The 14,685-nt window shown below is 35.9% G+C and overlaps 1 protein-coding gene across 7 annotated transcripts in view; it reads right to left on the bottom strand.

The window, feature by feature from the left end:
- ARID1B (AT-rich interaction domain 1B) overlaps positions 1-14,685 on the bottom strand; it is a 389,909-nt gene that overhangs the window by 148,208 nt on the left and 227,016 nt on the right. The gene's annotated exons all lie outside the window — the stretch shown is intronic.

Here is a 14,685-nt window from a genome sequence, read left to right as displayed (position 1 = left end):
GCTCATTAGGCAGGAACCATCTCCACAGGCATAAAAGAAAAAGTCCCATATTAGGAGCAAGGAGATACTAGGTCTAGTGGGTCTGTTGTCCTCCCATGAGCCTCACTTGCTCCCTTTACAACATGAGAGAAATGAACTACATAATAATGTCCCCTGTGGCAACAATTCTATAATCATATTTAAAATTTTATAAAATATAACATTATTAAAAAAAACTATAACTCATCATCATTAAAAAAAAAACCCTTCAATTGGGCAGTAAGGATATTAAAGGATGCTAAGGAAATTTAAGAAAGTTTTATGTTGTCTCATGTTACAATTTTCAGTTTTAAGATAGATTTAAGTTCTTCCCCTTGGAAACGCTCTAAGGTAAAGAATGGTGACATGACAGCTCCCGGGCATCCAACTGTGTAAAAAAGAACAATTTCGTGCTATTATCAAATTTACAGTGAGACACATTACATCAAGTAAACAACAACAAAAGCCACAAACATTATTTTTTTTTCTGATCACATTAAACAAAGCAAAATCTTTCAAACTGAGAACCTTAAAGAATCATTTCACATTCAATTGATGGTAATTATAGCCAAGATTCAGGCACAATGTCTCAGGACTGAATAACTGCCCACCAGGAAGGAAAAATAATAAACTGCTAGTAATTTTTTTTTAAAAGATGTACAAAATTAAACAGATTTTTATAGTACTCTCTTTACACACTATTGACAAGAAAAAAAAATCAAGACACCACATCTCCAAAGTCCTGCTGCCACCCTTCATTATGGAGTGAGGTGAGGTGTATTAACTAAAACATGAAATTTTAAATTAGTGTAACTAAAGCTTGTAAAAACTGTCCTTCAGTGCTGTTGTTGGTTCATAAGTTGCTCTGTTTGTCCTACCTTCGTCCATTTAATTCTAAGTTCTTTGAAGCTAATTGCATCTTTTCCTTTATAACTTCCACTTAGCCTTACAAGATGTTCTATAAAAGCAGCCCTTAATATTACATTTGTCTGAAAGAGTTAGGTAGTTACAAGAGTCTACTTGAGAATTCCAAGAAGGACACTGATTAAAAACATCCAGGAGAAAACTTCACTTAGTTTCAGAGGGAATGTGCAAGAGGTGTCAATTACACTGGGGGGAAGCGATCAGCTCCAACAAAACTTATTTGAGTAGCAGAGTGTAGCATCTGCCTACAGTTGACATCCATTCCAATAGGCATGCTTTGTTCTAGACAGATCCATTACCATTCAACAACCTGGTTGAAAGCTCTTCCCTGATAAATTCTGCTCTACTAGCCGAGTCACACAGGCTCTGAGAAGCTGGACTGTCTAGATATAATTCAACAATATACAAGGGTCACTTTCTTCATTTTACAAAAAACACAACTTCTGCTATTCAACCTGTATTCTCGTTGCTTCATCTACAAGACAAAATAGCACAGTTAGGGACAACACTCTCCTACATCATTATCTGGTAAAGCAGAATGTGCCTGAAAGCCGACAATGTGGGCAAGGCCTCAGCCTTCAGCTTCCTACAGTCCGTTTCCACAAACTGCTGGTCTGACTGCGTTCTCAAAATAATTACCTACTTTTTCAATGCACAAAACTAAAATAAAGCAAAACACTAACATCAAATCATATAAATACACATGCAGATTACAATGGAGTATTTTTAAATACTTTTGTGAAATACAGATACAAGATTAGACAGGGGTGTGACAAAAGGAAACAATACGAAAGGGAAAATACCACTCTTTCATGAATTTTTGTTTCCATAAATATACCAAAACTGAAGTGTGTAATGTGTAAAAACTGTACCACTGGCTGCCTTCAATCCTGTCACTCAAGAATTAGCGATACACTCTCTCTTACAATTATATTATTCCATTTTCCTGGTATTATAAACATTCTTCTTTTTTCTCCTTCTTTCTTGCCTTCCTCTGCCTGCATTTACTGAAAGATACACAGGCACAAGAAATCTAGATACTTCTAAGCTAACATTCAAAAGACACAAAACATGCAATTCGCAACAGTTCCATATTACATTTCGGTATAACCTAACATACAGGATGAATTTACCAGGTTACAAATCACAAATACTGTCATCTCAAATAAAACAATTCCTTTTACAATATTTTTTGCTTCATATGAGAATCTACTGTATGTTCTCCTTCCAATTATTATTTACTCAACTCTAAACTGCATTTTTCATTACTATTTAAATTGATAAAGCAAGCTGCTTGGACCTACTTTCGTTGTGCTCATTTCTATCTGCTGCTTTAGTTTAAGGCACATTTTCCTTTATTTCACTTTTCCACAAGCCATAAAAAAACTCATTTCTAATTCATCCGTTCGTTCAGCTTAACCTCTCTTCTCAGCAATTAAAGCACTCTGCGCATCCCTCATCTATCACACAGCCAGCTAAATAATGCATTGCGTCCCCCGCTCATCTTTTATCATCCCAAATGACAGGTATTAGCATATCTCCCCAGTCAATTACAGTGCAGCAGAATAATCACAGCATAATTGGGCGAAAGCCACTCTAATCACCAACCCTGCAAACTCGCAGAATAAAAACTGAGTGGCAGTTCAGACAGGCCTTGCTCTTGTCCATGACTCTAGCCAACAAGCCTGGCAGATCTCCATTTCCTTCCTTTTCAAACTCATCCTTGAGGGAGGTCAACTTCTCCATACATTCTACGTTTAAAAAAAAAAAAAAAAAAGAATGTACACATACATGTGCACAAGCGGGAACTATTTACAACATGCACATGCATGTCTTTATAATACTTGTGATTCTAGATGTTTGCACATACTATTAAATAGCACATAATGAAAAATTCCACTGGCAATCAAAAAACAAAGTCATTTCATGAATGATGGCATTAGTTCTACTTCATGACTCATATAAGGTAAAATGCAGTATTAAATTTTTTATAAAGGCTACTTATTTACTATCAAAATTGAAGCCCTTCAAATGTCAACATGGTAAAGATGTCTTCTGTATCCTAAAAATCAGGATTTCCCAGCTTCTTATCAAAATACTCATTTGTCATAAGAAATGCTTTTTAATTGAATATCTGTTGTTATTCTTATACTGCAGTAGTATATAATAACTTTTTAAAAACTATGACAATATTAAATGCAGGTTAACACATTACCATGAATAAAGAAAATATGCTTACATCTTGATAAGGGGATTAAAATTAAATGAGACAAAAATAGGAATCTAATGTGAGAAACAGAAGAATACAATTACAAGTTTAAGATACAATAAATAAACATACATATTTCAAAATTCTGACAAATGTTCAGGACATCTGATTGAATACTTTTTATAAGCTTATTGATTTTACCATAATATTTAATATGTAACATCCAATCTAGGCCTGTATCCAATTTTCATATTAAATAATATGCATTCACTTTGCTACTCTATTCTTCACCTCCTCTCCCCTTCAATGAGACACAAAAAAAGTCATTCTGAAATGAAAATTTAATTTGGGAAGAGTGGAGGGAAGTTAAGAGGAATATCTTATAAAAATGTACCTGGCTTCTTAGGAAGCAGCCAATTAAGTGCCTTAAATTGCAATGTGTAGCTAGAAGTAAATGAAATTTTCTGTAGGATTTAATCTCCTCCATCTCCATCACATAGAGCATGATATCTACTATTCTCTGTACTTCTTTTCCCTTCCTCACCTTCATTACTCCTTTTCACATTTCCATCTAAGACCAAAGGAAATCCACACCTGAGGTATGCTCCAGCCTGGAGAGAAGGCTTCCCCGCTCAGCTAGAGGCCAGTGCCCGCTCGCTGGGCAAAGTGGGCAGCGAATCACAGCAGCAAGTCTCGGTGACCTGGCACATGGGGTCACACAATCAGTGCACACTGCACGGATGCTTTGGCTGTGTATACATGAATAAATTACATGTGGCAAACCCCTTTGCTTAGTGATTCAGTGGTAGCCACGACACCAGTAAAATCAGCAAAGTATGAAAATAGGCCATTACTGCAATGAAGCAAACAATATATATTTATTACTTTTATTATTTAGAATTTGTGAGATTTTCAACCACAACTGTCCGACAATTCAGTCCTTCAATACACACAAAGACACTAAGGCAATTATACAATATTAAAAAGCCAACTGTCAAAAGACCAGACTAAAAGTAGAATTTAGACACAACAGTCTCCCAGACTTTTTCTTGTTTCCTAATCCTGTTATTTTAAAATTATAATATGAAATGTTTTATTTGCATTATTACTTCAAGAAGTCTGCATGTATTTTCATTGGCATATCTGTGCAAATGTACCCATAGGATAGATTACTTCAGTTGTAAAATGGTAATTCTATTGCTTATTGGGGAATATCCGTTACAAGTATTTATCAGTGATACATCTGGTATGCAAGTATTAATTCAACAGGTATTTTTTTTCAAATCTCATTTTAAAAAATCATCTCCTAATACATTCTTTAATTCATATAAATGTTCTACTTGGCTTTAAGCACTTCCAACATATTGGCTCTTTCAACACCAGTCACTTTGACATTCTCAACTGACTTGCAGAAATTGACACGGCTTGGGTAAAAGCCAGATTTAAGGGAGAAGGGGGGTTTTCACCATCTGAAGAAACAAAATTGGCTTTAAAATTTGGCATAGGAGAAAACTTAAAACACGTGCAATCAAAATCATCCCCCATCTCCCCTGGAATAATTTCTTTGCCTCTTCCCAAGCAGCTTGATGATTATTAATATGGTCACAGTAACTCTATGCTAAGGAATTTTCTAGGCAAGCCCAGAAACATGTCTCTATTTGTGCACATCCCAATGAACAGGTGTTTGAGTGTGGGGATAAGGAGAATATATGCACATTTTTATTATTACTAGAAAATTAAGTCCTCAAAAAATTAGTGCCAAAATAAGTCCCAGCAGAAAATCAGAGTCAATCAAATGCCAGAATATGCAAGTAAATAAGTTTTCAAGCATAACTCCTCCCTCCCTTAAAAAGATCACTTTTGAGATCCACAGCACCTGAGGCCCTGCTTAATTCCTAACATCTTTTCTTAAAAACCAATGGAAATCTGACAAAAGCAGGATTCTGCTTGCCTCCGCTTTCCTATATTCACCACCATTAGGGCAAACATTTTTGTACAAATATACTTCGTAGACCTAGCGACCCACGCCATACAGTCAGGAAGTCCATCCAAAGAGTCTTCCCTCTACCATCACCTGACAGAGCATTTGGTCTAGAGGAAATGGAGCTTCTACCACACTAAGAACCCACCTGGTCATGATGAATATTTCTGATTTTTTTATATAATGTCAGAGCCTATTCTGGAAACATCACGCACCCTTCATTGGGCTGTGTGGCTTAGAGGGTCCTTTCATGGCAATTAAATTCCACAAACATCTTGTGATAACCTGATATTTCAAATAGTATGCACATACACATTCCAGTTGGGACAAACAGCTTTTAAAGAAAAATAGTGTTTTCACTATTGAATGAAGATCTAAACTGATATAGGAGAGCCCTAATATGTTGGATTGAGCCATATGAAACTGCCAACACTGGACCATTTTTGAGCTGTAAAAATGTTAATTCAGTATCATTCAATCTACTCTATAGTTCCAGTACTGGGAAGACTAAAAATAAGCATTGCTATAATTTTGTATAAAGGGCACTGGCCTGGGAGGAAGAAACTTGAATTTTTTCCCTACTTTGCTACTACAAATAGGGTCTAAAATCAGTCATGTTACCTCCTTCAGCCTTATTCATTGTGAAAAGAAATCGAGATTAATATTTTGGATTGCTTTTCCTCTTTGAGAAAATGATGAACAAATAACTGACCCATGAATCTAAGGCTCTCTTAGAATTAGTCAAGGTGACTCCAAAGGAAGTTAGGACAGGAAATTAAAGCTGGCAGAAAATAAAATTCCTATACTTTGTTTCTCTTTTTTAAAGTTTTGTCTGGCTTTATTTCATTGGCAAGATTTGTTGGTGGACAAAAAATATTTATATTTTCCCCAAGACAATGAGAATAGCTTAGACTAGGAAACACTCGTAGGGAGAAATCAGAAGAAGAATAAATGAGAACAGAATTGAAGGTCTGACCTAATGAATACAGAAGACCTGTAGCATTTTAGGGCTGAAAAGAACCTTAGTGATATCAAGAAATCAATTTTCCAATCTTATACTATGACTTAAAAGTAAACTACAGGTCTGCTCACTTCCAATCAAGTAGTCTTAATTACAAAATAGCAGGACAGGGTTGCTCTTCCATATTTAATCCAAATTCAGAAATTAGGGAAGACCCTTCCCTATCCCCCGCAACTGTCAAGTAACCCTCTTCATGGCACTCAAGACCTTTCATCAATAAGTCTGTCTTTATCTCAATGGTATATGCTTTGGCCTTGATAATGTTCCGTCTTTTCTAAATTTTATATTCATATAATCCCGTAAAGACAGAGTTGAAAAAGAAACTAAAATAGTTTTTAAAAATATAATTAAACATGACAAGTAAAATTGCACCAAAATATTACAGGTGAGTATAAATAGAACATTTCCCCCAAATCTTTCCTAAATAAGAAAAAAGCAAATTTATTTTAAAATCAAACATGTAAGTGTTTGAACCACCAGCAGATGGCAGAAGGAGAGGCTGGGAAATTCTCTAACAAAAGAAGGGAAGGACTCAACATGGATTCCCAAATCCGGACATGAGAACTGCTATGGATTTCCTTTTTTCCTCCTTCAGTCTTTCTTTTACAGAGGAACAGAAAATTCCTTTGCTTTACCCATGTATATATTTTTTCATTTTAACTTAGATTCAATGGCTGAAACAGTAAAGAATAAACTTGGTCCTTTATTCCTCTAAGGATTCCTAGCAGATTTTCATTATAAAAATAAATCCTTCGTATTATGAAAAGTAACATGAATTGATATCATTATGAACTTCAAAAAGAAAATGTTTGCTGGTTTCATTTCAACGACATTGTTACCTTTAACATACTTTTACACCTAAATTATATTCAACCCATCTCAGAGATCTAGCCAAGTAAATTCACTAAAAAACACACCCTGGTAAGAAGATGGAAAGAGTTTAGAAGAATCAAAGTTAACATGGCTTCACAAGAAAAAAAAATATATATGTTTTTAAACAGAAGATTAATCTACACTTTCATGTGGTTACATTAATAAAGAATATTTGAACAGGTAGAATTCTCTCTTATCAGGTGAAGCTAAACATTCTAAATCTGAAATACTATACTCATAGCCCTCAGGCATAACCCCAGGTAAATCAATGAATTAATGACCCATTACAACAGTCACAACCAAAAGGATGCCTAATTTCATGACCCAGTTTAAAACCTTTCTACTCTCGAAATCCAATGGGAAATGACAACTTCATTATATTTTATACATATATTTTTACTGAACACAGAACATCCCCTCTGCTTTATGTTACTTTACTAGAACAACAAATTCCTTCTGTTCGCTACTAATCTGCTCTAATCCTCAGGATTTTTTATCAATTATAAAAACTTCTAATTGTGAAATGTACTATGTTATTACAATGTCTGTGTCATATGAATACTTGGAACTTTTATTTTCTAGACCAGCTCTGGTCAACAGAATTTTCTTTCAAGTTGGAAATATTCTGCACATGCACTATGTCAGTATGGTACCTGCTAACAACATGTAGCTATTGATATGTAGCTAGCTAGTGCAACTGAAGAAATAAATTTTAAATTTAATTTTAATTAACTTAAATTTTAGTCACACATGGCTAGTTAACTACCGCATTAGACAGCACAGTTCTAGATGACCAGAATATGCAGTAAGAACTGATTAGGCCTGAGTCCTGTAAATTGAGCTGATCAGAAAAGAAAAATAGCAAGTGAACCTCCTCCCACTTTTTTCCAAGGTCACTTTTTTGGTTATTTACTAAAGGGAGCCCATTCAGATATGCGCCACCTATGGTGTATCCTATTTTCCTCCTAGACCTCTGACAAGTGGTTAGATATATACAGATTGCATCATAACTTTTTATTTTATAAAGGAGGAAAATACAGATAATTTTCATAATGGTCAGATGTCAAAATAATGGAATAAGCCCAAAGGTAACTGAAGTCACTGCCAAATATGATCCTGCACCTAGACAATTTTCCACAATTAAAAGTACCTTATTTATAAAAAGACAATAAATTTCACTTTTACTGTGAGATTTTGTTTACAGATGATTAACCCCTTTGTCATTTATGTTTTGTAACTCAAACTGGAACCTTATTCCATTTTGTAGAACATAACAAATAGATTCAATTAAAGCACTTACACCATAGAGTACCAAAAAATTATATATGAAAGGAGAATATAAATTTGCACCTCTTCTAGAATTTCTGCCTGGAATAAGATCATTCTAAAAGTTGTGTGGAGAATGTAAGGTCCATGGAAGCAAGGGTTTAATATTCTCACCACTGCATTGCCAACACATAACATGTATGTATATTCCACAGGTTATTTGTTTAAATGAAATGCATTAGAATGACAATGAATTCAATGAATGTAACTGCAGAACTTAGATTAGCAAAGATAATTTTAAGTTAATAGTGAAATAAATTGAAACCAACAAGTTTTCAGTGTCAACCAGAATCACTCAAGTTTCAACAAGCATTAACTAAGAATATGTCTTCCTTCAGTTGAGCTCTACAGTTTCAATATAAAATGCCAAGCAAGTATATTAACCCAAATAATGGGAGAATCAGTGAAAAAAAAAAATCCCCAAATAGAAAAAAAAGGCAGTAGTAATACGTTAATATCACAGTGGGTTTTTTTTTCCCCCACTCTTAACCATCAGGATTATTACTCCAGCAATAGAATATTGCCTAGTCAGCAACACTTATTCACTATGACCCAAGTGCAAGTCAACATGGGTAGAAAAAAATGAACACAATGGAGTCTCCAAGCTTACAACCCTTCTGGGAGAGAGGCCACATAACGGAGCTGGGCCAGGCCATACTATGCTGTCTCCCTCTACAAAAGAAACAAAACAAAACACACACACAAACAAAAACAAAACCCCAAGTTGGCAGAAGAGAACTTCCAAATAAGTTGCAAAGGCAGTAAGTGCTGTATAAGCTCAGAGGATGAGAGCTCAGAGTCTGCGATACCAAGGGGAGATGTCACAGGAGAGGAAGGGTGTAAACTGAGTCTGCAAGGTAGGACAAATGTGAAATACAACAAGAAGATGGAAAAGCATTTGACAGGAAGATGAGGCATGAAGTTAGGCTCAGAGTGAGGGTAAGGGCTCAGTACAATTAAGGCTATGTTAGTTGAAGGTTAGATGACCCATTTGAATTTTGAGTTATTTTTTTCCTAAGATATATAATCAACCAAGATGTGCATAAAAAGTAACACATAAGAGGGCTTCCCTGGTAGCGCAGTGGTTAACAATCTGCCTGCCAATGCAGGGGACACGGATTCAATCCCTGGGCTGGGAAGATCCCACATGCCACGGAGCAACTAAGCCTGTGCGCCACAACTACTGAGCCTGTGCTCTAGAGCCTGCGAGCCACAACTATTGAGCCCACATGCCACAACTACTGAAGCCCGCGAACCTAGAGCCCGTGCTCTGAAACAAGAGAAGCCACCACAATGAGAAGCCTGTGCACAACAAAGAGCGGCCCCCGCTCACCGCAGCTAGAGAAAGCCTGCACGCAGCAATGAAGACCCAACACAGCCAATAAACAAATAAACAAATAAATATGTATATATATAAAAGTAACACATAAAGTAATAAACTTAGTATTCCTCTTAAAATCTTATTTTGAGACATTTTAAAATACTAAAAATTACCAAGAGAATAAAAAAGGTAATATTAAATATTAATAGAGAGTATTAAATGTTTTTATTTAAATACGAAGAGGAAAAACAGTGAGATTACTAAAGCCTTAATTCTAGTCCCACCTCTGCCAGCAAAGAGCTATGACCTTGGGAACAAGGACTTCTTTGGCCTTTAGCTCCCTCATCTCTAACATGGAGGAAGGCATCCTAGAAGATTTCAAAGATCTTTTGCAGGGATAAAAGTTTAGGATTCTAGGAAAGTGTAGTTTCAGGAAAAGATAGAAAGAGGGAAAATGTAGGAAGGAAGAGACACAAGAAGAGTGGGTGCTGCAAAAGGGTTTTGGAGAGAAGACCTTATTAAGTTTAACATGCCTCTCCTAGGGTTTGGGTTAAAAGCTGGGGGCAGAAAAGATAGGTTGGCACTCTCCTCCCCGCCAGGAGCCGGTGACCTCTCAGAAGAGCAGCAGCTTGAAGGAGCAGGGGGCTCTGTCACCTGTGGGCTCTTATGAGGACCTATATTTTTCATTTTTCTTCTTTTCCACTCTTTTTTAGAAAAACACACATGCTTCCCTTGATTTTCTTCATCACTCCCCACATACTTTTTCTGGGTAATAATTTCTATCAAAATTACAAAAAGGGGCATAAAATTCAGAATTTTGTCCTTCCAAAGAACATGCCAGCCAAAATAGTGTGTCAAAATACTTTTAGATTTGTGTAATTCTAATGTTTATTTAGAACTGGAAAACAAAGAAACTGATTATCTATAATATATATTTCCGTCCACCCACCTTTCAGAAGGAAAGGTTTTTAAAAAATATTTAGCCAAATTATACTACTGCCAAACGAGTAAGAATTTACCCCAGGAAGCATGTTATACTGGACAGCTTCTAAATCTTATTTTGGCTTTATACATATTCACTCACTCATCAAGATAAGAATAAGCCCTGGAGTCAGAGGAAGAGGTGTCACTGGTGTTTACAAAAGGAGAATGAGGATGGAGTCCTGGTGAAAGGCAACGACCATGGCTGTCCGAGGAAAAGAGGTCTGAGAAACCAAGGCCAGACTCTCAGGAGGAGGCCCAGCAGAGCTGCTGCTGGGAAAGCCAAAGGAAAGCAAGGAATAAGAGGCCAGGTGAGGTAGATGTCGCAAGCAGGCAAGTTGTTCTGCTACAGTGCGATCAGGGAAGTCATTAGGGATCTTCTCAAGAGGTGCAGAGTGGGAACGGAAGTGAGGGCAGCTAAGATGATATGGGAAGAGAGGAGAGAGGCAGGTAGCTATGCAGGACTCACTGGTTCTTAGGACACTCAGAAAAGAGAACAGGCTTTGAGGCTGACCTTCCTGGTTCCAGTCCCACTCCCACTACTGATGAGCTGCGTGAATTCTGATTTCCTCACCTAATACTGGGGATAACAACAGTGCCTAAGTCATACAAAATGGTTGAAATAAAAATCTTGCTTCTTTTATCATTCTTGACTTAGCTATCTACAACAAATGAGAGGGCAAAAGATTTGTGGTCATGAAATTTTTAAGTAATTTATTTAGATTTTGAGAAGATCTCCTAAGAAATTTATGGAAAAGTTATATTCACATAGATTTTTCTTTTTTAATGATCCAGAGATATTTTACTCATTCTTCTTTTTTACTTCCCTACTATAAATTTCTTTGTAGAACTCATAAGCAACAAAGTGAAATTTTTAGCCTTTTCCTATGTTTAATTACAGAACTTTATATATATTTGCTTAGCTGATTTATCGTCTCACTATCACTACCCGCTTTACCTAGTATATTAACGCCATAAAAGGCATACTCATTTTGTAAAAAGAACCAACCCATGTTGGCTGCCCCAGAGATTCCTGATTATTACTCTACAGTATAATAAACATTTTAATATATTCAAGTCTTGATCACAGCTGAAGTCAACATCATCAGTCTATAGTTTGTAGAACTTTCCTCTCCAAATATCTTTGCTCATTTTTTATTTTGAAACACCTATTCACTGAAATTCTTGTTTGTAATAAGTACACATAATTTTAAACTAATTAAGCATCTTACGAGACCTGTATAGAAACAACCACGAGAAAAATCAAAGTTACCGAAATTGAGAGAAAAAAACCAAAACCACTAAAAAACGGTTGAAACGTTTAACATGCTGTGAAAAAGTTATTACCACTTCAAATTTTAAGTCATCTTTGACTGAGATAAGCCTAATAAAACAATGAATCAGTATTTGTGTGAAATTAAGATTTGTGAAGAAGAAGAAAGAGCGTAGATACTTCCTGTTAGATTAGCTTCAAAAAATTAATCTTAAAACAGCCACAATAGGCATGATAGTTTTGAATGACTGCAAAATTGTTTTCCTGGGTTATAGTTTCACCATACTCATAAATAGAAATAGCTTGTTTGTATCTCTGGGTCCCAACACAGTTAAGTTATTTTCCAGTAAGACTGACGAATTCATGCTTGTAGATATTAAGTAAATACTAAGCTTATAGGTTTTATAGTTTGACTTTGGAGAAAACGAAGCATATAAGAAGCGAGTAATTAGACAGTGGCCAAAAAAAAAAAAGTAAAGAAAGATCAAAGGCACATTAAAGATCATTAGAAGGATCAGAGACATACATGGGATAGACACATACTCCAAAAGTCTACTCATCCACCAAGATGATGCCACTAATGTGTTACCAGTGAGTCAGATATTTGAGTTATTTTTCCCAGTGAATATAAAAACAGGGGAAAAGGTCAATTGCCAATGTGTTTAAAAAGCTGACCAATACTGAATACCTAGACCTTTTAAGAAACAAGATAAAAATATATTTGCTGACTTACAGATAATGAAGCAACATTTTCAGATTTGTCATTTTTAGTTATGTGTGTAAACACGAGTAGATACGTAAAAGTGAAAAGCATCTAATTACTTAAAAATCATTCAGTTATAGGAAAAAAATTTCAAATTGTGTTCCTACAAACTGAATTTAAGGCTAAAAAAGCAATCTGCTAGTTTAGCCATAAAACAAATACAAAGTCTTTACACAGTGGGGCCATGAGAGCTGCTGGTATAATCATCTTCCACAATCCTGCTGCATACTCAGTATAAGTATGAAGGATTACGGAGATGAGTTCACAAGAACTGACCTTACAGGTTTATTAAATACGTCATGAATATTCTGCAGGCATGCTGGGTATTAAATAAACAATGAAAAATTCAGAAGACAACCATACATTAAATACTGCAAATAATACCGAATTAGCTTTATTTATGATGTTTTCTTTTAGTAATTTTTGGTGGATATAGAGGCATAAAAAACATATTAAGGATATAAAACTTGAGTTAGTTTACCAAATATTTAAATATTTATAAAGTGTTAATGACTTGTTACTTTTAATTTATATTTATTTATAATGTAATACCTTGCTAAGTTTATAACCTCTAAACAGTTTTGATTTTGGTACTATTACAATGTAATCCACTTGTACTTGCAGCACAACTATTTGATTGTACTAACAAAATGCCAAACATTTAGAAGGGAAAGTAGAAGTCAGGTAAGAGTATCCATACCTTGTGCTCTCAAATTTTCACCAACTACCCTCCGAAACTTCTGACTTTCAAAGTAATTGATGGCACCCAAACTGTCTTTCTATACAGCTTTACGAAAGTAGCGTCAGGCTCTCCTAGTAAGTACTTCTCCACCAGTTTAGTTACCTGGTTTAAGAATTGCTAGCAAATATGTACAAAAGGCAAGTAAACCTAATTTAAAAACTACAGGTCTGGAAGACCATAATTCTAAAACTCTGTGACTCCTCCCTTTGTGCTCTGTATTTCAGTGTAGCCTATCTATTCCTTGATCTCACCCTCAGCTCCTCTGCCTTTCCTACCCTGCATATCTGTGATCATTAGGTCCTGAATCTTCCTTCTTAAGGATCTCTTTCTTCTTCCACTATGCCAGCTCAGGCCCACATCATCTTTCACCTGATCTAGTCAACTGCCCTTCACTGGTCTCTGGCAAATCCATCCTCCACAAAGTGGCCAAACTTATCTAAGTTACAAATCTAACCACTACTTGACTTTAAATCTTTTAATGGCTTCTTATTTTCTGTAGGATAAAATTCAAATCTTTAACCTCCTCAAACTTAGATCTTACCACAGAGGCAGGATTTAACTACCTTTACTTCCCTCTGATTGCTTTCATAGTTCTCCTCTGACCTGAAAGCAGCTCTCATTTCTCCTGTCCTCTCTTGCCTAAACACAATCCAAGCCCTCGAGCTCTGCCCAGGGATCAAGCTCTGAGAATGCCTTTCCATTCAGCTCCACCGCACTCCCACAATCCTTGGCATAACTGCAGCATGAGGGCAACCACAACACAGGATCATTTATCTGTTTATAGGCCTATACCTACCAACTGGCTGTGAGCAACTCAAGGGCAGGAGCTGAGATTTCATTTGGTTGTGATTGGAACAAAAGGGTTCAATAAATATTTGAAGCAGGGATAATATATAAATGAATGAACGAAGCTAGAGTTAGGAACCAAACAGCATTCTGATACCATTCAGCGGTTGAATTTTGTGGCCCCCAAACTGGGGGGGAATTTCAGTAAATTCTATTCCATGGCTAATTCATATTTAAAAGTCAGTTACTACTAAATAAAACTCTTGGTTTCCTACAATATTTCTCATATTTTCCACAACAAAGAAGAAGGAAAAGAAAATACTACCATAATCTAATCTTAATCCCAATAAAAGGGAAATCTGAAACTTTGGAAGATTTTAGAACCTCCCCATTTGATTAAAAAGGAAAAAGTCCTCTCTGTCGAGCCTTCCAATCCACTTAGGGGAGCTGATGACACCTATACAACA

Source organism: Hippopotamus amphibius, chromosome 6, assembly GCF_030028045.1.
Source record: "Hippopotamus amphibius kiboko isolate mHipAmp2 chromosome 6, mHipAmp2.hap2, whole genome shotgun sequence".
Taxonomy (NCBI): Eukaryota; Metazoa; Chordata; class Mammalia; order Artiodactyla; family Hippopotamidae; genus Hippopotamus; species Hippopotamus amphibius.
The sequence above is the reverse complement of the archived record's forward strand: the minus strand, read 5'-3'. Positions and strand labels throughout refer to the sequence as shown.